The sequence below is a fragment of the Habropoda laboriosa genome, unplaced genomic scaffold (assembly GCF_001263275.1).
Source record: "Habropoda laboriosa isolate 0110345459 unplaced genomic scaffold, ASM126327v1 scaffold15, whole genome shotgun sequence".
NCBI classification, from domain to species: domain Eukaryota; kingdom Metazoa; phylum Arthropoda; class Insecta; order Hymenoptera; family Apidae; genus Habropoda; species Habropoda laboriosa.
In genome coordinates, this window is record NW_017100141.1 from 2,216,591 (window position 1) to 2,240,036 (window position 23,446).

Here is a 23,446-nt window from a genome sequence, read left to right on the forward strand (position 1 = left end):
CAGTACGACGTCGTCGTCTTCTCTTCCTCTCACTTCTTTTATATTCGAACGCGACCGTTCGGTAGGAGCGCCTAGTTATGAAATAAAACACCGCGGGTATTACACGAGCTAGCCGTGTATAGCGAGGCTTCTCGAGAGAGGTGGCGCAATAACTCGGAGGGACTTTTACGCGGGGATCCCCTTGATTTACAGCGCCTCCGCGACCTGCCTTAATAGAAGAACTGCCAACCTACAAGCGAGCGCGACCACCTTCTTAACAGCCCGTGAATCTCTTCTTGCGTCGACAGGATTCCACGCGATTCCTTTTCTCTGTCCAACCTCGCTGGTTCTTCCTACGGAACGTTCATTCAGAGATACACCTCTCGTTCGGAGAATATTTGGAGGTGTTAGGTGAAAGTATGTATAATACAGCGGACTCCCGTGTAGCGCGCCAAACATTCCTCGTACAACGTGGTAAATGATGAAGTACAGGAATTTGCAGCTTTTGAAAATTAAATCTACTTTAGTTGAGCATTACACTGTTTTCTTCATCGTTACTGGCTTATTCTGTTTTATAATTGCTTGTTTTTCGTTGATTTAAAAAAAAAAATAAACTGTCCTATTTGACAGAACATAGAAAGTGAAAGCTGGCAGAAAAATTCTGGAACGACACGATTTCCTGTAACGCGAATTCATGCAACGCGTCGTGTGTTAACCGCGTTATACGGGAGCCTATTGTGTTGGATGATTGCAGCAGTTCGTGCCCGATTTGAAAATAAAACACAAGCGGTGTATACAAAGAAATGAAACGAACAATTATTTGAAAATGAAACACAAGCGGTGTATGTTTCGATAGGAATGTAACATGACGCTGAAACGAATACCTGTGACGAAGTCGATAAAGGTGCAACACCACCTTTGACAATCCGGCCACGAACTTTTGTAATCGTCTAATACACAGGTGTGGCTTCTATCGAAGCTACTGTGCTACTGAAGAATTTGAATGGGTTTTCCTAAGACTGGGCTGGTGTTGTTTAATCCTCGAAAGGCGAACGGTTGTAGACGAATTCAGTCATTTTGACCAGTAGCAACATTTTTATTGTAAACGGGTTTTAAGAATTATTTATTTGGGTATAGATGTGTATACTTTCAACTGTATATGTGTAGAAAACGAAGAAAAATTTTGAAGGACCTATCGGGAATCGAACCCGCGACCTCAAGGTTTGCAAGCCGAGACACTCCGCACTACACTAACAACCCCCTCTCTATTTTCCCTCGTCGATTCCCTATTTGGGTATGGAGGCCCCGGTACTACGTATGCTTTGCATTTTTCTTGCTTATTTACATTTTACGCGTAAAGTAGGCGTATTTTCTGTATCAAACGTAAAAACTGACCCTGCGTTCGTCGTACGAGGGTTAAAACAGAATGTAGTGTCACTAAAAATCACACTTTGACTCTCGAAACGCCGACTCTATTTTTAAGGAAAAATTCTTTCTCTCCACAGCTATGCTAAAGCTACCCTCGCTAATCCTACCTTCTGTTGCCTCTGTGACTCTGAAAATTACACAAACTCCATTTGCAAGAACAAACTTTCCCATTCACCATGCACACAGAATATTTCTGAGTTTCTCCCAATAAAATGGAAAATTCGCTAAAAAAAATGAAGACCTCTTTCGTTACGATTATCAATTTTTCTTCTGAACGCTGATAAAATGTAATAGACAGTAGCAGAAAATATTCTCTAATATACAAGTTTCTGCAAAAACGATGTAAGCTGTTGCATACCCCCTAATAATAAAACTAACGATCGAAATAAAGATATTGGATGTAGAAAGATACTCCGCAAATCGACGTTTCTAATATGATTCAGAGGAGCTGCATCGCAACGAATAGGAAACCGGCGTCCACTATCCTTCGTCGTTTGTACTAATAGCCAAGGCAACGACCGGCAGCTCCTAGCCGATCCTGGATCCATTAACGAAGTCGTTTCACTGGGTATACGCTGGCCAGCTATTAATGTTCATCGTTCTGACTATCGAGGCGTTCGGTGTTTCGTAGGAATGCTAGCTTCCTCAACCATTCCTTCCACCGTCTCCGCATCTTTTCGCCTTCTCTCTCTATCCCTTTCTTGGCTCATCTATCGGCGTAATAACTCCATTACTAGCCGACTCGAGCCTGTGGTTTTAATGTCTCATTTCCATCCCCACGGTGTGACCATGCTTGGCTACCGTTTCTTGCCCCCTGTCCAAGGGACACCAAAGTGTCGCCGCTTATCGCTTCGAGGAAGTCCAGGTACTGTATAGCTTCTAGCCTAACTATTTAGATTAGTCCTCTCGAAAGGTAGACGATAAGATTCGGGAGGAATCTTCTGCAGCTGAGTGTCTGACGGAGATTTCGGATCGAATGGGGAAGAGTAGTTTGGTGCGGAGGATGTTTTTTTTAAATACCGAGGGTAATTGTTAGGGTACATTTGTGAAAGTTCGTTGTGTATGCCATTCGGGAAAATTTTGTATCGTAGGAATAACAATAGTGGAGGATTCAGGGGAGATTTCTTTGTCATAGGCGTGATCAGCTCTTGGTTACTTACGTGGTCATTGACCTGGTGACCGGTTGTCAAGCGCGTGTGAGTGTCTATGCGTGAATGAAGGAATGATTGACACCTGGGGGACGAATCGCCGGGGAAATCGCGAGGTATAGATCATCAAACGCGGGCAGAGAGAGTTGAGAGTGTTGAACGAAGTTAAATTAGTAAAGAAGTAAAAAAGTAAAGTAAATAAGTAAAACAGTAAAATAATTGAGAGTATTGAAAGAAGCGCGTGAAAGAAAAGCGTGTTATCAACCAAATTCCAATTTTCCCACAATCCCAATTCTCGCAATAATAGTAACACTTAAGGAGAAGTTTCATCTCGAACGGAAGCTCGGTAAAAATATTCCTACCACGAACAATCACAAAGCAGAGACATCAGAAGCGACGAGGGCAAGGTTCGACCGTTCTCCTCGAGATTCACGAGGATGCCACGAGCACATGCCTTATGCAGATTCCCCTTCATTCGTATTAATAACCAGCGGGTCTGGCTAGGCCAGACCGCAAAGCCAAGGTTGCCGGGGTTAAGGCGTGTTCAACAAGCTGTTCATGGCTACTACCTAAAGGGCCTGCATCTCCACCCGGAAGTTACAAGCGTCGCCTTGTAACTCAACATCGTCCTTACTACTTTCTAACAGAGACACACACTGTTAGCTCCGGGATTCCTCATCCTCTTCCATCCTCGTCGTCGTCTGCAACCATGCGAATGTAAATCTCATTTCTTTAAATCTTCCCTTCTTCTACGTCGGTCGAGCCGCAGAAAAGAAGATATCGAAACGATAAGAAGAAGAAGTACCCTTTGAAGAAAAAGTGGATTCCTCTACCTTGACGCTATAGAAACAGGCTACCCATTTAGGTATACACTTTGTAAGAGGGAGGGAAATCATCATCTGTGGGCTGTTTCTACCGTAAACGGATACCTTGGACACGTTTCTATTTATTATAAGTCGGGGGAAAGTCAACAATCGGGAGCCAACAGACGACTGTAAATCACGGAAAGGATCGTCTACTGCGCGCGCGCGGTTCAACGTTAAGGACCGCGTGCATATGTAACCTATAAGAGGGATGCGCAGGAGGCAGTGATATATCGTTACGAGTCCCACCATTGTCTCTGACTAAGTTCACGGCGACGGGCCACCGAGCAACGAGCCTCTTCCTCGTATTAATTACAACGTCCAAGCGAAACCACCGGCTGGGCCAGGCTCTCCCCTCGATTTTCGACCAGCGGGCTAGAATCGATTTTTCTTCCGGTAATCGTGTGTTTGTAGAGTGTCTTCTTCTTCGATTCAAGTCGTCCCTTTTTTATTTAGGATGTTATTTGGGTAAGTATGTTTCGGGACGGTGAGATTTATTCTTATTGCCTTAGAATCAATTTTTTGGGGAAAAGTATGACACCTTGGATTTATATTTGGGAAATGTGGCTAAAGCTGAACAGGTGATTCGAGAGAATTAATTCTATTTATGTATACCTTGTTTCAATAAAGGAAGGAACGTAAGATGTTCCTTTAATTTTTATTAACAAAAATTTAATTATTAATTAATTTTCAATATGAAAGTATTTGGTTTGTTTTATACTTTCCCATATGTTCCATTTTTTTTGCTATAGATTATTCCGAATGTTTTGGTCCAACAATAAATTATTTAAACGAACACCTTAACAGGTTTCGTTCTATAATAAAATTTATACGTAGGCTCTTTCTCTTCATAGCAAACTTATCAATCTTAAATTTATTATAAAATACACACTTCGAACTGATATAACAAAAGTCTTCACTATCAAACACTCCGTACTCAGCAACACAGCTTCAAATTTATTCAACCTTCCACAATACACCCAACGAAACTTCAAAATTCGACTCACCATTAGGAGCCTGTCTACAGAGCCTGGCGAACATCCTCTATTTTGTCGTAGAACGTCCACCTGCAAACAGAAATTCGCTCCAGATTACCATCCACCTTTTCCACGACAGAAACTAATCGTCCCGACATTAATCTCTCCCTTCTCTAAAACCGCCCACCAGACACGCCATCGTGCAACGAACCGTAGAATTTCGCTGATTTTCACCCGGCTAACGTTTCAACGCCGGTCGGAGACAATTTTATCAATAAGAATATGAAAAGTCGCAACGGTGGACAAGTGACTGAACCCCGCGAAGAGGCAACATGCTCGAGGCGTCGCGCGTCGGACAGGATATTTCCTCAACGCTAATGGCTACCAGTCGTCCGCTAATAATTACCAGCTCCCCTTGACTAATAGGTAACGACAGGTGATCCCCAGGCGTGTTCCGGCCTATCCCACACTGATTTTACGCCGACGCCCCCGGGGCTCGTCAGACGTCGATGATCGTCCAGTCTGAATCACGCTGACACGTGAAATGACAAGTTCCGACCGCGACTGACTTACTTTATTAATTTTTTAGAACTGTTTTTGGAATTCTATTTTTATTTTCATATCATATTTTTTATTTCAGACAGCTATTTTTACTTCACTCTCTTCCTTTTGGCGACTTACATCACTTTATTTCTATTTTATTTTTAATTTTAAATATTTTGACATAGGAAATTTGTGAAAATTTTTTTTTTTACTTTAGCTAGCTACTTTTCTTCACTCTCTTCCTTTCGACGACACTTACTTTACTTGATTTTTAATTTTTAACATTCTGATACAAGAGAATTATGGAATTTTATTTTATTTTATTTAACTATTCTTCTTCGCCTCTCTTCCTTTTTCAATCTCTACAAATGTCTGCGACTTTGAGAACGACACAATTATCGAAGCAAAAAATGACACGGCCCAAGGCAGCCATTACGTCCATATAATCATACTTCTATCTACCACGTAATGTAGGTTTTTACAACTTTTTCCTGTAGCTTACTCATTGACACTACACTTAGTACGAACTATCACTTGGGTGCATCAACATCTCAGGCTAACATATTAAAGGCAAATTATAAAAGATTTACATTCATCAGCTAGTGAATAATTTCAGGAAAAAAGAGTAGGTACACTCTTTTATTTCCCCCCTACAACCTCTGATTACTTCACGTTTCCATAATTGTCGTCGTCGTTACGTTACACTTACTACGTACACACATTCTTAAATAAATTACAATTTAATTTCTCCAAAGGTTCACTTCACTTGCTAACCTGTAACACGATAAATTTCTACCAACAAGTAGTTTTATTACCTACAAAGACACGCGAGTTACACATGAAAAATTTCGTACACGTTGCCTGTTCGACGATTTGTCTATCCTTTCCAGGTTAGAAGCTCCGATAAATTTTCATCAGCCGTGTCATCTGAAATTCCAATGGAATAGACCCGTTGGGAGGCATCCGTCAGCTCTTCGATTCGAAGGGGAAGGCCTCCCAACGCGTCCCTTGAATCGAAAACGCGCCTGGAATGCTTTCCCCTTCAACATTCGACGCGTTGCCTCTTCCCAGATAAGTATCTGCCTATTTTCAACCTGCAGTACAGGCCCTTTCCCCCCTCTGTTTTAATACTTCTGTTCGGACGTTAAACGAAGAAGATAGAATCGTGTATGCTGATATTAGGAAAACGTCGCTTCTGTACGACTGTTCTTTATTCGACGATATCTTGCCTCTGTTGGACAACCAGAGGGGTAAGGGCGACGAGTGTCCTCGTATACACTGCATGTTCGATTGTGGTTGAAATAATAACAAAAAAAAGTAAACAATGTTTACCCAGAAAGGGACAGAGTATAGCTAAGATTCGGGAGAAAAACTGTAAACAAGTGACTAGTTGTTGCTTCGTAACTGTAGAACCGTAAGTAACTTAGAATATAATAAAACTAATCAACGATGCGCAGGTCCTCTTCAATCTTCAATTAACTCGGTCATTCGACCGTGTACGTATGTACGCATACATACTATCTAATTACCCTATTCACGCGTATAAATACCGTGAAACTGTAGCTATGCAGCTCGCAGAGACGCACTGGACGTTTCATTCTTCTCCCAAGTTCGGCTGTTCGTTGTGCACTTGAATTCACTGCCACTGTTTCTCGTACGCAGCCGCAATTCGCGAGGAATTAGTTCACACGCAAGAATTCGCGATCGCTCTTTCGCGCCTACCTTACTCGCCATGATAAGGAAAATTGTGAAGCTGCGCTAATTACGTTAATCGATTCGAAATCCGCGTGTAATCGAAACTACGCTGTTCGAGGGAGCACTGAATTTCCTACGAGACTACGATAGCACTGAATAAGCGTCGCTCGTCGAGGCACTGGTTCGGCAGACTAGTAAACACCGACTGAGGACATATCGTCCTGCCCGATTTCCGCTCGCTATTCCTGCGCAGCTAGCTTGATAAGAAATTTCGGGGGGGATATAGGCCTGGTACGACAACATTGCGTGAGGCTCGCGGTATTTATTCCAGGAAAACAGAAAAACCGCGAGGCAGAGTCGTCGTATTTACATCGAGGCAAATGTGAAGCTATTTAGACGTCCTTTCGAGAGTGCTCTCGAGAGTATTTCTCGCGAGTCTGAGAGTGACTGTCCGAGAGCATCGCTCAACTCTCTGAGAGTTGATATGAGACACTCTCGAGAGAACTCTCGTGCGAGTAAAGAATCTCCGAGAAAATAATTACCCATTTAATCATTCTTTATGAAGAAAAATCAGTATTGTAGAATAATAAAAAAAAAAGTAGAATATTGTAATAGAGAAAAAAAATGGCGGATATTGGAAAAAATTGTGGCAAATTTTCACACTGCTTCGCAAATGATAACGTATCGATAGTTGTGAAAGATAAAGGAAGAAAAAATGAGAAAAGTTGACCGACTTGGTGTCGTCAGACACCGTGGAATTACCATTTACAATGATTATTACCATACGACAAGCGACGAGAGGGGAGAAAGATGAGAAAGTCGTCGAGCCTCTACATAATTGCACAACGCACCGGACACGTGTGCGCGCATACGAGGACGCAACGGGAAACACCGAGCGGAGAGAGAGAGACTCGCTTGTGTACCATTTGTTCGGCCGTGTTGTTGCGCATAAATGCGCAAAAATGATTTACATCGCGTTGCCTGCGAACAGTGGATAATGGTCTCCTCCCCTACTCCCTCCTTTCCCATCATCGTTCGCGGCACGCTGCTCATTAACTTTTTCAATTTCTCACAGTGATTAACCAATCGTCGATTCACCTTCGGGAAGATTGATCTTGGGTCATGATGCAGGAATTCGCTGGAACAGGTATACCTTGACCCTTTCGTTTCTAAACGATTTAACAATTACGGGGAGAATGTAAAATTTTAGTTACAAGAAGGAATACTGTGTGTAATATGGGTACAACTAAAATGTGAAACAAAAGGATGGAAATGTAATTACATGGCTGCGTTGGAAACTGAGCTAAAGAATGAAAGAGAAAATTATAATTTTGTACGAATTAATAGTCATTCAGCAATTTTTTCTAATGGGAGACGTGGGTTTGCCCTTTAAACGCGAGAAGAAATTCGCGCCTGCGCGATTTATGTGCGCTGGAAACTAAGCCAAAGAATCGAAGGAAAAAGTGTAATTCGTTTCAATTAATACTCATTGAGAATTCGTCTTAAACCGGACACGGGAGCTTCCCTTTAATCGCGAAAAGAAGTTGGCGCCAGCGCAATTCGCGTGCCTTGGAAACTAAGCCAAAGAATGAAAGAAAAAACTGTAATTCTTCCAAATTAGTACTCATTAAGAATTCGTCTTGAACCCGAAACGAGAGTTTCCCTTTAATCGCGAAAAGAAGTTGGCGCCAGCGCAATTCGCGTGCGTTGGAAACTAAGCCAAAGGACGAAAAGCAAATTTGCAACGAGACGAAATCGCGTGCGTTGGAAACTAGGGCAAAGAATGAAAAGAAAAATTGCAATTAATCCAAATTAATAATCATTAAATATTCGTCATAAACCGGAAACGGAAATTCCCTTTAATCGCGAAAAAAACGTTGGCGCCAGCGGAATTCGCGTGCGTTGGAAACTAACTGTAAACCAAAGAACGAAAGGAAAAATTGCAACGAGACGAAATTCGCGCCTCCACAATTCCCGAAACTAAGCCAAAGGACGAGAGGAAAAATCAGCAATTCGTCGAAATTAACGCTCGTTAACCATTCTCCTCGAACCGGAAACGATAGTTTCACCCGTGGTCGCGAGAAGAAGTTCGCGCCTGCGCCATTGAAAACGAACCGGGAGAGAAACGCGGAGGGTATCGGTATTCAGCCCACGCGGCAGCACAAGGTACACCGTGAGGATCGCGTACCGGGCCAGCCGTGTTTTGTTCAGCATAATTATCTCGGATACAGCCATTAATTAGTATCGCTAATTATGTGGAACAGCGGCAGTGAACGCGGGCACACGGCGAAGCGGTACCACGGGACTCTCTCCTCGGTTTATCCTATTTGTCGCGCATAAATAACAGATTAATGCCGAGATATGGTAGCTTATGCAAATGCGAGTTCAAAGTTTATAGCATCTAATTAACCATATTGGCGAGGCTCGAACTTAATAAACCCGGCCAACCGACCGGTTTCCGCCTTTTAATTGACTCGCAAGCCACAGTTATTTATTCGCAATACTCTTTACACAGCGTTTAGTTCTTTTTTTGCACGGAGGAATTTTCGGGAAGGTAGTTCGTCGGTTCTTAGTCTTGTTGTTACTCTGTTAGGCCTAAAACATTGCTCTGATTGGGTTCGACAAACCCAATACAATAATTTTTATTATTTTTATTTCACTTTGTCAACTTTAAATAAATTACTCTTATCCCCAGATTCAGGTTTGTGTTAAATCAATGCAGACAGAAAATAATAATTCTCAATTCCCAAAATGTCAAAAAATTCACTAAACTAACGAAGAACGAAATATTATATATTAGGAAAAATGAAAGCACGTTAATTAATATGAAAATATTCCCCATTATCTTCCACAACAAGAAACCTGGTTTCATTAAAAAAAAAAATTGAATTATTCTGTCTACTTGTCCCTAAAAAACGGCCACAGAGTAAAACTACAAAAGTACTGCAAGCAGATCGAACCTAAACTCCCAGAAAAAGTAGTGCAAAAGCGATCCAAGGAACTTTCCCCGAGTCCCCTAATAGAACGAACGAAAAAAAAAAGAAAGAAACACAAAAGCGGCAGTATGGTTGACTGCCCGCGGACACACCTCCGAAATAGATGACTTCCTGTATCCGCGATCGCGCGGTCAGCGCGCCAATTACGCTCAGCTTTTGTACGCGGTGCCGTAATAACGTATCGTAACGTATTGCCAGCACGACGGTCAAGGTGTAATAAATTATTCAGCACGGTCGAGCAATAAGCGTGCTCGCGCGCGCCGTTTCGCCATTCATCGGTTCTCTCCTTCGTCCACCATATCGAAGCGAACGCAACGTCGTTCCAACTCACTCTTCTAACCGCTATCAATCGCCTTTACCCACTCTACTTCTTTACGCAACAAAACCATCTTATCCTCATCCTGATGAAGATCGAAAAGACTTCACCGTTCCTTTCCAACAACACACCTCCGAGGTATCTCCTCTTATAATCAACGAAACAGACCGTAAAACGCGTAAGCAAATCCTCGATCAAAAGGTGTATACATACACGAACCTTTTCTGAACGACGATTTTTCTCCAGAGAGAGATCTGACGACGTTCGGAAGCAAAAAACTGGGACCCATGGAAGCCAGAACACCGGAGACGTAATGCGACGCCTTGATGGACGGCTCTCGATTGAGAAGCCGGAAGTGGCCAGCTGAAAAACTGGCATTTAGAGGCGAGCCAGGCACCCTGCCAACTCTCTTCGTCCAATGACGACGGGGAGGGCTGAAAGCAGGTTAGGCCAACACACTGGCCGGCTGTTTGACATAACCAGTTCGGAGCTGCGGGCAAGGACGCCCCGATGCTTTCGTCTCTCTTCTCGCTACGTTCAACAGTGTTCCTCTCTTACCTTTTCTCTCTCGTTCTCCCCTGGGACACAATCGACCGTTCCTGACCACCGCAATGCATCGGCGACGATCGATCGCTGCCAGGAGGATATCGAGTCCTCCTCTTCTCTCTCTCTCTTTCTCTCTGGGGAGAATTTTTAGGCGGCGCTGCGGGGAGAGGATGAAATTGTGGAGCAAAGTGGTGAGAACGAAAGTGAGCGAGATTCTCTCTGTGGTTCTGGGTAATCGTTATCCGATGCGGTTTCAAGATTATGGAACGATGAGAGTGATTAAGACTAGCTTAACGTTGGAAAATTGAAAATAATTAGCCGAGTGGAACGATTAAGCATGGAATGCTGCATGGTTTTATAGACGCGTGAGGTCTGATGTGGGGCTGTAAACGTTCGAATAGTCGAGGTATTTCAGTAAGCAGAATATGGTAGGACGATGGAAGTATAGGGATTTTTAAATAATTGGAATAATGGGAAAGGGTTGAATTACACGCTGTGAGAAGCGAACTGTAAATTGTTCGAGTCTGGTGCACACGAAATGACCGATGACCAGAGAAATATACGGTATATCGTTGAACGAGGAACTTCATGCTCCATCGAAGACGTATCTAGAGCTTAACAGAGTGACACTCGGGTAAACTGATACCCCTGTATCAATTCACACACGTGAGACGTGTGAAATATTCAATTGCCAGGAATATTTTTGCACCTATCAATTCTAAAATCAGTTGGAATATCGAAAGAACTCGAGGAAGTCGTCGATTATTTGTGTGAAACGAGCGTGTAGAAGGTATGGGAGGATCTTCAATTTTCCAGAACATTAAGTTAGAGCAAAAGGGGATCTCGTGTACGGTTGGAGCGAGTGATTTTTACAGACGTCGATCGGATCTCTACCAATTATTCCGAACGAAATTAAAATAAGTCGAACAAGACACACTGCTTGGAAACCTTTTACAGCCATGACGTTTTTGCTGGCTGTCAGATCTACCTGAGCGATCACTCTGCTGGCTGCCTAGGTTCGCTGGTCGCGGAGCGGAAAGGAAAACGCATCTCTTGCTGCTGTGGCGCGTTTTTCCCGTTCCTCCAGTTCTCCTCTCTCTCTCTCTCTCTCTCTCTCTCTCTCTCTCTCTCTCTCACCTGTACAAGTAACCATTCGCTCCTGTACGTGTACACGCGGCGGTGAACGATCGTTAAACCGTGATGGAGGTTACGTTCCACGAAAAACTGGATCCGTAGCGTAACAGGGTCCCTGCGGTTGATTGTTGTCCGCGAGGCGAGTCCACGGGGCCCTCAATGAGAAAACAACCGTTCACGATACGTGTGCATGCGAGCCAGCCTTTTTGCCGTGAAATCGTTCGACGAACTTTCTGTGCTCGAGGCCAGAAATATTGTGGTTGTAGCCACTTTGCTTGGAATAGACAGAGGTCTGGTTAGGTCCCTGTTGTTTTTCTTTCTAAAATTTTCATGAAGATCCTCGGTAAAGTGAGGGTTTTGTTGGTGTCCGAATCTTGAGTGTTCGAGTACTCTGATAGCTGCTGTAGAATGTGAGATAAGAGTGTTTGGGCTGAGTGATTGTCGGAGTGAGTGAAGTGCGAATGAAGAGTGTTTGGATCGAATGAGGTGAGAGATACGAGGGAAGAAGACGAAGAAATGATGGAAGGAAGAGAGATGGCTGAGGACTGAATGAAAGGGCGCATAGTCTAGGGTAGTAGGAAATTAGGTATTAGATAATAAGAAAAAAAGATTGCAACTGATAGAGTAAGATGTAAATATCGAAAGAAAAGGTGAAAAAATGTGAAGAAAAGAAGAATGGAAGGGCGCATAGATGAAGAAGGGTAGTAAGGTAATTAGGTATTAAATAATAAGGAAAAATGATGGTAAATGACAGAAGCAAATGTACATAAAGAGAGAAAAGGCGAAACGATGTGAAGAAAAGACGAAAGGAAGAGAGATGGATGAGGACTGAATGAAAGGGCGCATAAATGAAAAAGAATAGTAAACAATTAGGTCTTAGATAATACAGAAGAAAGATTGTAACTGGCAGAGTAAGATGTAAATATCAAAAGAAAAGAAGAATATAAACCCCAAAGAGACACAATAAAAATGACTACTAATCGCTAATTTTCGCATTCTTTATCTCAACCCTTCGCCTAAAACTTTCTCTCTTCAACCTAAATCCTCCTAAATAAAGCTTCATAACTGAGTGCTTAACGAAAAAAATTCAAATCCAAATACTTAACTACTCAGACTCGTATTTCGACACAAAATTCAAATTACAATAAGTACTTGGAGTGCTCGGATATCCAGACAGCAAGAGTTCTACACGAAAGTTACGAGTTTAGAGAGCAAGATTTCTCCGAATGTATAATTGAACCGCAGGTTGACGTGCACACGGATAATTATAGTTCCGGAACGAGATTAACGGCGATAATGAAATTACACGATCTAACGATCGATAATTTCAGCCACGATGCGCGGTACACGAAACACACTCGTTCTAAACCTGTTATCTGCAGTTAAGGAGCTTCCGCGATCTCTGGTCTAAGCACATAGACGATCCTACTGCCAAATAAACGTCGCCTCTGGTATTTTCACCTAATGTACTTACACTTTCCACGCGTACCTGCTAATGCGTCATAAGTGGATTCCTCTTCGACGTCAATCACCGTGCGCGTGTGTACACAGTGTGGAAAAACTTGGGAGAAAATAAGTGTTAAGCAAGTGAAAACCGGTGTGGCAAAAAGCCACTTAACTTTGATTAAAGGAAACTTATTTGCAAGTTCGTAAACTGTTGGAATATTGCAAAGATTGTCGTAGCTCTGGCGATCGAAAGTTGTCAGGGCGACGCGATAACGGGAAGATAAATTTTCAATCGATCGAAGCAGATTACCATTATTATATTCACTCTTAGACCTCTCGAACATCTCGCTGATAATTGAAACACGGACAGTACGATTCACCTCCGGAGATTCCAAAATTATCCTCGTTTTCACCTTCTCGAGATTGCTAACTCGATAATTTTCGAAAGTGGGACTTTCGTTGAACAACCAAATTACCATTTCTGAGAACTCGTTAATTTTCGAAATTTTCGATAAAGAAATTTAACGATTCAATGCCTGGGCAGATTAAAATATCAAAAATTCAGCGTTGCAGATATTCTAATGCGATTCTTTACCTTCGTTTCAAAATTCTGCCTAACATTTTCCATTCCAAATCAAAATTTTACCTTCGTTTCAAAGATCAGCAGAAAATTTTCGATTTCAATTCAAAATTTCAACTAAGCTTCGAAGTTCTGCCGAAAATTTTTTATTCCAAATCAAAATTCCAATCGCTGAGCTTAAATTACGATCGTTCTCAGCCTCCTGAGGCGAACAATTCTCCGAAAACGAAAGCTTGTAGTATTTGGAAAAAAATTTGCATCCTCCACCACCCCGAGAGAATCGCCTCAGAAATGGCGCACAGTTGATCGAGCATCAACTTGGACGGCGCGTAGCCATCGTCGAATCGATCAGAGGAATAACGACGCCGGTGTGGAATCGGAGGACTCACGATGCTTGGCCGCAGAATAATGGCGGTCATAATGCGGTCAGCTGCGTCGTTTCTGATTGTTTCACGTTAAATCGGCCTCCTCTGTCGTTGACTTCACGACGAACGAGAAAAGAAGGGGGAAAGAAGCAGAGACGAAGGAAGGCACAGCCCTGTTCGCATGTTGTCTATCTTTTCCTCTTGCAATCTTCGCCACAGCATCGCGAATGCGTCGGTCATGCATCTTAACGCCTGATGTCCATCCGATGCGGCAGAAGTAAATTTTAACGCGGATAAATCGTTTTAATTAAGCAACGCCCGTTCCACCGTGTTATCCGTAATCGGCTTTTTACAACGGACCGGAAGAAAAATCAGCAACATGTTATCCTTACGACGTAGGATACGAAGAAGTGGATCACTGGAAGATTACGCACACCTCGGCCTAAGCTAATCTAACTTGGATGAGGTTGAACAATGTCGGAGAAAAAGTTGCTCGATTTTGTCGTTAAAAGTCTTGTCGTTAGTACACTGAAACGACGCATTAGCGATCTTAGGAGGTATCGTTAAGTTATTTTCACAGAGAGCAGAGCAATTTCTTTTGACAATAGATCTTAAGTAGGGTTGTTCGATTTCATTGATTTTGCATTAATAAAGAATGAATTTTATGTAGAAATCCCAGAAACTATCATTGAAAAAAGACTAAAAATGTTCATTTTGACAGAGAGAAGAAAATTTCCTTACAGAATAAATCTAAAGAAGGTTGCTCTATTTGACCATTGAAAAAAATGGAAAAATTGCTATTTGCTTGCATTAATAAAATATGAATTTTATCTAAAAACGATACATTATTGATTCCAGAAACCACCATTCGAAAAAAGGGACCCATTTGGATAGAGAAGAGAAAACTTCCTCAAAGAATAAATCTAAAGAGGATTGCTTTATTCGACCACTCAAAAAAATCGAAAACTTACTATTTCCTTATCCATCCCAGAAACCACTACTCAAAAGAAGGCCCTAGAAATGTCTCTCTTTTAGCCTTCGAAGCACAGTTTCGACACAGCAACCTCCCCCAAGGAATAGAAAAAAAGAGTGAAGCGTTCAAAGATGGAAATCACGTTGAATAGAATTCAGATTCCACTGGCACGAGTACAATCACACATTATAAATGATCCATCAAATAATCCTGGCGTCATTTTTTACCCCGACGTTCGGCTCTAAGGTCGTTCCATTGAATGATTGCGAGGCTTGAATGGTCTTGCGTAATGGATCACTGAACTCCCAATAGAAAGCAGCAGTGGTTGTAGTACGTCTAACCAGGCTACAGAATACAATGCTCTATTTAGTAGCACAAACAGCTCGTTGAAGAAATTCACATTGGCCTTGAAACGCTTCCAGACACCTCCACGTTCTCGGCCACGTACCCGATACCGAACTTCAACGAAGCTCTCTCTACTCGTTAGAGGCTTTAAGAGGAGAATTCCCGTCGTACGATGGTACAATAAATCTTGGTAACTAGATACGGTGGAAGAAGGAAAAAAAAAACCGATTCAATTGTCCAACAGCGGACGGGGACGAAGCGTAGAACGTAAGACAGAGAGCGAGAATTTATTACGAGACATTAAAACTGTTCTTCTAACGGTACTCCCCCCACGGGGGTTGTCCGGTGACGTTCCTCATGCCGTCAGATTGAAATCTAAATGCCCGAAAAGAACGTACAGGACCAAAATCGAGACGAAAAACCACCAGTCATCAGAAGAAAAAGCACAAGTTTCTTCTTTGATACGTCGAGCATGGTTAATGTGTAATACGTGCAACCAGCGGGAATTTTTATTAACGTAGGTTCGTTCGGAAGTTTGCGCGGTTTTTCTGAATGTGGAAATTAAAGGCTTTCTTTTGTAGGTATTCAACTTGGAGTAATCAATGACTTGTATTTTGTATTTTGGCAGTTTTGTTTCGTTGAAGGAGGAAAATTCGTTTGGAGCATTTCGGAGGGTTAGGTTAGGCGATTTATGGAAATTTGGAAAAAGTTTACTTCAATTTATAAAATAAAATACGTCACAAGTGCTCATTTTTTTAAACTGAGACTCCGTAATTTTTGAAGAACAATGTTTTCATTAATAAAAGAATTCGCGAGAATTGACTTTTTATTAATGAAAGATCCACGATAATTCACGTTTCACTGATGAAAAATTTCGCGATAATTCACATTTATTAATAAAAAAATTCACAGTAACGTAAAAGTGGAAAACGAAAGCTACCGAATTATATCACACAGTTGATATGCAAATATCAGAAATTTCGTTCGACAATTATGGACTATCCAAATATAATAATTTCACGGTTTCACTTTGCATTAAAGATTGCCTCCAATACCAACGAAGAGAAATCTAATATCGCGTCCCGCAACGAGAAAAATCACGAAGAAAATCTAAGTTAGTTCCGGAAATTAACAGGGGACGGTAAGAGGCTTCTAATTGAGCAATAATCGCGCGATAGTGCAACCAGAGAGATACTTTCAATTAAATCGAACGAAGCAGCGAAACGCGTTGAAAAATGAAATCGCGACCGTCCACGCGGAACTTCCGCGTTGATAATGATAATTAATAGGCTGACGTTATAATTTATCGGGCGACGTCGTCTTCGTTCATTATGCCGCGATACTTACGGCGGGACCGGCGCGCTGGCATAACTCAATGGCAGAATTTATTGCATCATTAAGGTAATGCATGCGATACAACGCGATGTAGATAACATAATCATTTCATGCGTGGAGTCACGTTTTATCGAATGATGATCGCGATGGCTAGCGCGTCATGCCGTGATACGCGATGTCCGCCTCTATCTGCTCGCGGGGGATTGATATCTGCTAGGCCACGTCGAGATCTTACGTCAAAGGATATCGATACCAACAACGATTACTTAGCCGATGCATTAATAATAAATTGAAAGGGAGGTTAACGATTTTTCTATGAACATTTCTTTAATGAATCTTCGTCCTGTCGACGTATTATCAATCGTTACAGAGTCTTTTTACGCGTGGGAAGTATTTTTGTTAGTATCTCGCAAACTCTGACGAATATTTTGATATTTTTGTAAGATTTCAACTGTTTTAATAGAGATATATTTAATTTTGAGCTTGCGCCGGGAGTTAACTTTTGCAACCCCTTGAAAAATTGACCTAATTACGCACGAAACACTTTTAAAAAATTTTTGCAATTTGTATCCTTAACCCTTTTGTTCCCAGCGTGAAACTCTCGTGTATCGTTAGTCGCCACTATTTTTTCGGAGGTTTCTTCGCACACGAATCGAAATATAATTAAAAGGGTTAAACTATCTTTCTTAATTAATCCAAATTTCCGTCTAATTTCTGGAAAAGCAGTGGCTAAACGCCCTCTAAAATTCTCTTATAATCAACCCAAGATAATTAAATACACGTGAAACCTACTAGATCGAGATTTCAAATTTTCAAATTTCGCGCCATTTCCATACCAACGAAGATTCGCTTTTGAAAAGCTTCTCATTCAGAAAGAAACATTCTAGGGAGATTCCAGGTCACTCCTCGAGCTGCTATGTCGAAAGAGGAATCGTCCTACAGCCAGAAAACGATACCTGGAGACGAGAGAGAGTGCATGGTGGATCGGGACCAAGCGAACATGGTACACGACAGAGCGAAGAGGTGCAACAGTTGACCACCCTCCGTGTTCGGGCCGGTAAACGGATACGGGCATGTCTGGACACCGGATATCGCGGTTCGTTAGCCGCGCGTTCTCTTGGACCGGAAATCATTCTTTGCTCCCGAGGTAAACGTGCTCCGCGAATCTTTCCGCCGCCTAGCACCGTTAATGATCGTTCTCGTCGGGGCGAACGGCTCTCTTGAAAGGCCATTTCTGTACGAAGACCGGCCCGTTTCTCTTCGCTTCGATGATCCTCCGGGGACAGACCGCCCGTGTTTATGCGTGTACCCGTGGAAAAAGTAGATTGAGGTTCACCGATTTATTTCTTCGCCCTTTTAGCTCGATGAACTTGTTCTTGTACAAAGGGATACGTTACAGGGTGACGTTTACCATTTTCCCAGGAATCTTATCAACCCCTTTCTGACCAATTTTCTCTTTTTAAGAATTTGTTTAGATGGACGATAAATTTAGATCAATTTTTACTTCGATATTCGAATGGTAAAATGGCCCCACTGGTTACGAAAGGGTTAAGGAGGAACCTTACGAAATTAAGAAAAATTAATCGCATTCGAAGAATTGAAAGGATTTTATTAACTTATAATAAAATCAATTTTTGTTGTAACACTCAAATAAGATATACGTGTCATTGGTAACGAAAGGGTTAATAAGGAATCCCACAAGAATTTATGGAAATGAATTAAAATTTGAAGATCCGAGGGAACCCGAAGCATCGAATCTCCTTTCCGAGGAGATACTTCAAGATTCGAGTATTTCAGTGGAAGATAAAAAGCGTATATCCGCGAGGAACTGTTAATTAACCGTGATAGCCCTCGATCGTTATCTCCGTACCAATATTAGACGTCCCAATTAAGTACAAACGAGTGCGATATGCTGGACGCACAGTCTCGTGTGTCCGCCTCGTTCGATCCTCATCCTAACCAAACACACAATAAAACGAAAGAAAAAAAACCCCCAAGAAACCCAAAGCAAATATAAAAAAAAAAAAAAAAGAAAGCGTCAGGCTGTCACAGCAAAATCTGGACGGTCGGTAGACGTCGTAAATCTCGCGGTTGACGCCTTTCGGGAGGAAAACGACGCTGGCCAATTTACGATCGGCCAACAGGGACGTGGGAAGCGCGGAGGTGTTCGATGGAACACCAAAGAGGAAACGTCGTCCCCTCTGACAAACGGTACCAGCGGAATTCGCGGCAGGTCCTTCGCGTCTTCTCTCTTGCTACGCGCGATTAACTTTCCTCCACTTTGCTCGTTTGTTAAGTCCACCTATAGAAGCTACTCCTACCGCGAACACTGTACACGAGGAATAGCTTGTGCGACTATACGGTCACAACTATACACTCACACTATCTTGTACACACTTACGACTGTCAACCGTATATCGGATGTGAACACTCGATAATAGTGGATGTGTTGCTTGGTCGCGTGTGTACGCTTGTTAAACCACACTCTGTATGTATATATATATATATACTCGATCGTTGACCGTTTTCAATCCGTTGCACGTCAGACGTGTGTCGCTGTAGGTGCGAAGACACGTCCTCGAAAAAGATCTTGGACCCCTGATCGAGCACTGAGTTCGCTTGCTTCGTGCGAACCAGCGGGACTACACACTCGCTCGTCCGGTCCCTTTGATTGCTAACCGCCTTCCGCGGCAACCGATTCTCGATAAATGCTCGCGGCCGCTAAATGAAGGGACGCATAACCCATGCCTCCGCGTACACTATTACTGAGAATCCTCAATCAACTTCGATAAGTTTCATTGCTCCCGCTGAAAGTCTCTCTTCTCCTTCTTTTTTTCTTTTTTTGTAAAAGACGGGGTTGGTTCTTTTTTCTTTTACTTTCGTTTTCTGGCGAATCTGTTTGAGGGCTGTTAAAGGTTGCCGATGAAATTCCATAGAATTGGATTTCTTTTTACGACAGTGATTAAGCTAATTACTTATGACTCAACGCGATACATTCAAATGTGTGCACATATTTCTCGGAAAATACTTTTTTATTCTACGTAAAGATTGGATTTAATCCTGCGTTGAAGTTTGCAGCGTAAAGGTGGGAGTAAAATCATTTGACCCGACGTCACCGTTTAATTGTGATGTCGCAAGTATCGTGGCCGTCGCTCGGGGTGGGAAACAAACAAACAAGCCGTCGATGTCCCTCTATAAATCACCATTAGTCGCTTAAGAGCACGCAGCGGCCAGTCGTCCACGTTCAGGCCACCTTCTCTTCCGCGTCTATAGTTCCCCTTGACAGCCACTTAACTTTGATGGGAGTACGATGATCCGTAATCCCCCCCGGTACGAGCCATTGAGATATTTCTAATCAAACAGGAATGAGCCAGTCGACGTTCAACAACGCCGAGATATCGTTATCCCCGACATCGAGGACATCGAATAAATTCCCCCCCCCCCCCCATAAGTCTTCCAAAGATGATGTCCCTTCATTAATAACCGCCTAACGGTTCGATGTCGTCGCATTTTTCTCCCCCTTCGGGGATCCATGACGGATTACTCCTTGCTTGATACTCGAAATTATCTGACTTTTTCTCCTCGGAGAAGCTTTAGAGATGTTTAACCCTTTAACCGCAGATCATTCGCCTCGGAGATGAGTTTGAATTTTTATACTCTAGCGTTCGAGTGAAAGCTACAATCTACAGTGGATGCAGATTATTTTTCGTAAGAAGAAAAAATTTCTAATTTTTCTCATATCGTCTATGGAATCGACTGACTTTGAATTTTCTCTTCCGGAGAGGATTCGGACACCGTGTACGTCTGTTCCAAGTTCCTTTCGTTCCCGATTCTCCATGCAGCGTTCATCTGCAGGGCAGCCAGGCGTCCCCGAAGCACTAACTCACACCGCGTTTACGTTGGCTGGATTTACGAGCATGCGAACGTATTCACGCAACGCGAAAACGTGGCTACGCAGGCTCGGGACACGCGTTACTTAGTTTAACGATCAACCTTTATGTTCAACGCGATACCGTGCAAGTATAAATTGCGAGCGTGCACACCGCGTGTCGCGAATCGCGGCCGGAACCCTTTCCCTCTAACGCCACTAATCTTTATGTCCACCTCGATATTCTCTACCCAGTATCCCCACCTTTTTTACCAGTGCTGCACGAGACGTGAAGCTCTTGCGAGGATTTTGTCGTAGGAAATAGCGAAACGAGTGCATTCAGGTCTCCAGAATAGTTTCTTCGAAGTTCGTCGCTTGTGCTGGCGTTGAAGTCACCAGAGTAGGGACTCAGATACGAAGTCTTCGCTTCTATAGGCATTTCCGACGGTTCTTGATAGTTATACGTACTTAAAGCTTTCAGATTTATTATCAACCTTTATAATTGCTTAACCCTTAACCATTCTAGTTATTTTTGCCCTCTCTTCTCTGCTGATCTGCACTTATTTGGCAATATTTGCATGCTACACCTACTTAACACATTCGCTATCCTTCGAATTATTTTAACTTACATTGTTAACATCTATATTTCTTTGCACTTATACACACCTAATATTTATTAACCCTTTGCACTCGAAGGCCCTTTTTTTCTATAAGGAAGTAGCAAAAATTAATGTAATTTTTCAAAACTAATATTTTTATTAGAAGTTGGTTCTTTCGAACTATTTCACTGCTGAGATCTCTAAACATGTAATGAACAATTCACGGAGGTCCGTAGACCTGCTGTCTTGGAAAATATCATCCTTTGAGTTGCCTCTAATGGTAAATATAATGTCGCTTCTTAGTCGCCTCTCGAGTGCAAAGGGTTAAATACTCAAACGGTGCATTTTTTATGATGTATTACATATAGATAATACCGTTCTATCTACATGTAAAAAATCTATTTCATATAAAAAATGGTTTACTATCGTTCACAATTTATAATTTATCATTGTAAGACGTCAGAAGGCAAATGATTAATAGTAACTACCTACCAGGTATCATTGCCACCGCCGTCCATTTAACTTTTTCATACGAAACGAACGACAAGCCTCTAACTTCCATCGTTATCCAATTGCCGAAACTACAGAATCCCTAACGCCGCCAAACTCTCCCGTCATCGCTGTTCAACCTATTTCTCCCCTATTCCGTAATAAATACCCCCGTAGACGACGAGCCCTCAATTAGGGCCGGCTCATTAACGCCCTTGACGAAGGCCAGGCGCCTCGAATAGTATCCCCTCCTGTTCTACCGTAAACCGCGTCCATTGAATCCCTTCTGGTTCGCAATATCGCTATTGCGGCGGGTCAGTACACCTTGTAAACACGGAACGCGCTCACCGTGGGCCCCCTCTAAGCTGGCAAGAAGTGAGTGGCAGGATGAATGCGGCTGATTACATTCAAGAGGCTTTTTCAAGCCGGTCGTAACAGCGCGCCGGTATAATAACGGCAGGGCCCTCACAAGACCATGGCCATGGTCCGCGGGACGTTGCGTATCCTTGCCATTGTGCGGCCTTTATTCCGTCGCGTTTTCATCGTGGCGACGCGACGCGTGCACGGGATACGAGTGGTACCGGTGTTATACGATCGGTATCCCTCGCCTCCCCTCAAGGCACACCGTTTCCAGACTAAACGTGCACCTCTATAGAGCGTTCCTACCAGCTCCAGAGGAGGATTATAAATCGCGCGTGCAGTCTAATTGCATCCGCTATCTACGCGCGTTCTTACTCCTCCTTCTCTCCTCTTTCTCTCCCTTCTATTGTTCTTTCGAGGTTTCTTAATCGAACGGAGTTAGTGTTAACGAACCCCACCTGGTGTACTTTCATTCTATTCCCTCTTTCCTTTCATCGTGCTGCTTCGTTTTTGGTGAAAGGATTAACGAGCTACTTGTTCAACCGCTGACTTATTCTTATTCCTCTTCTTCTTTCTTGCTGATTATAGGGTAGGTTAGGCTAGCTGCGTTGCACTGATAATCTTTAATGATTCTAGCTAACGGTGGTTCGCTGGAACGTTGTTCGTTGTTTTGAAGGATGGATCCGCGGAGAGTTGGTTTGATGGCGGAGGGAATCGTGGAAATGTGCGTTAACCTATTAACCCTAGACGTCGGGGAGTGCGAGACCGCAAATTAGTTTTGTCCTCGCTGACTGGAAAAACAGTAGCTAGAGTCCTGACCTTTTGTAGGTTTAACGTATGCTTGAGAGTATGTCGGATGATAAATAAAGTAGTGAAACTGTTACTAAAAAATGGAGTGCAGTGTTCACTTACATTTTTCTAAAGCTCGTGCAAAGCAGTTTGACCACTAATCTTCAAAAAAGTGAAATCTTGTTTAATTATTTTCTTTCACTTCCATATTGTGCTATCCTTTCTATTTTATGTAAATTCTCAAAAAATGAACATTTCTATACGCCTAGGAAATAATTAAGAAAAAACTAAAATTGATCATTTTTGGCACATGAGAAGTTGAGAAAAATGTGTGCGTTAAAAAAGTAGTTCAGTTCACTCCTCGAACACCCAACTACCCTAATTCCCCTCAATCCCCCGGTAATCCCAGCAATTTCCTTTTCACTTCGTTATCCCATACACGAGTGAGAACCGCGAAGCGGAGTATCGTTGCATTCATTACTCAACGCCTAAGTCGACTGTGGAAGCATTGTCGACGGCGTCGATCAGCGTCGCCATCAATCACCGCATCAGCCGTCCGATCTACCGATCGTTATTACAGATTAACATCCGCGACGAGCGTGTACAGGTGGAACACGCATAGCAACATTGTCCGTCCCATCTTCATTTCTCCTCCTTTTTTCTCTCTCTCTC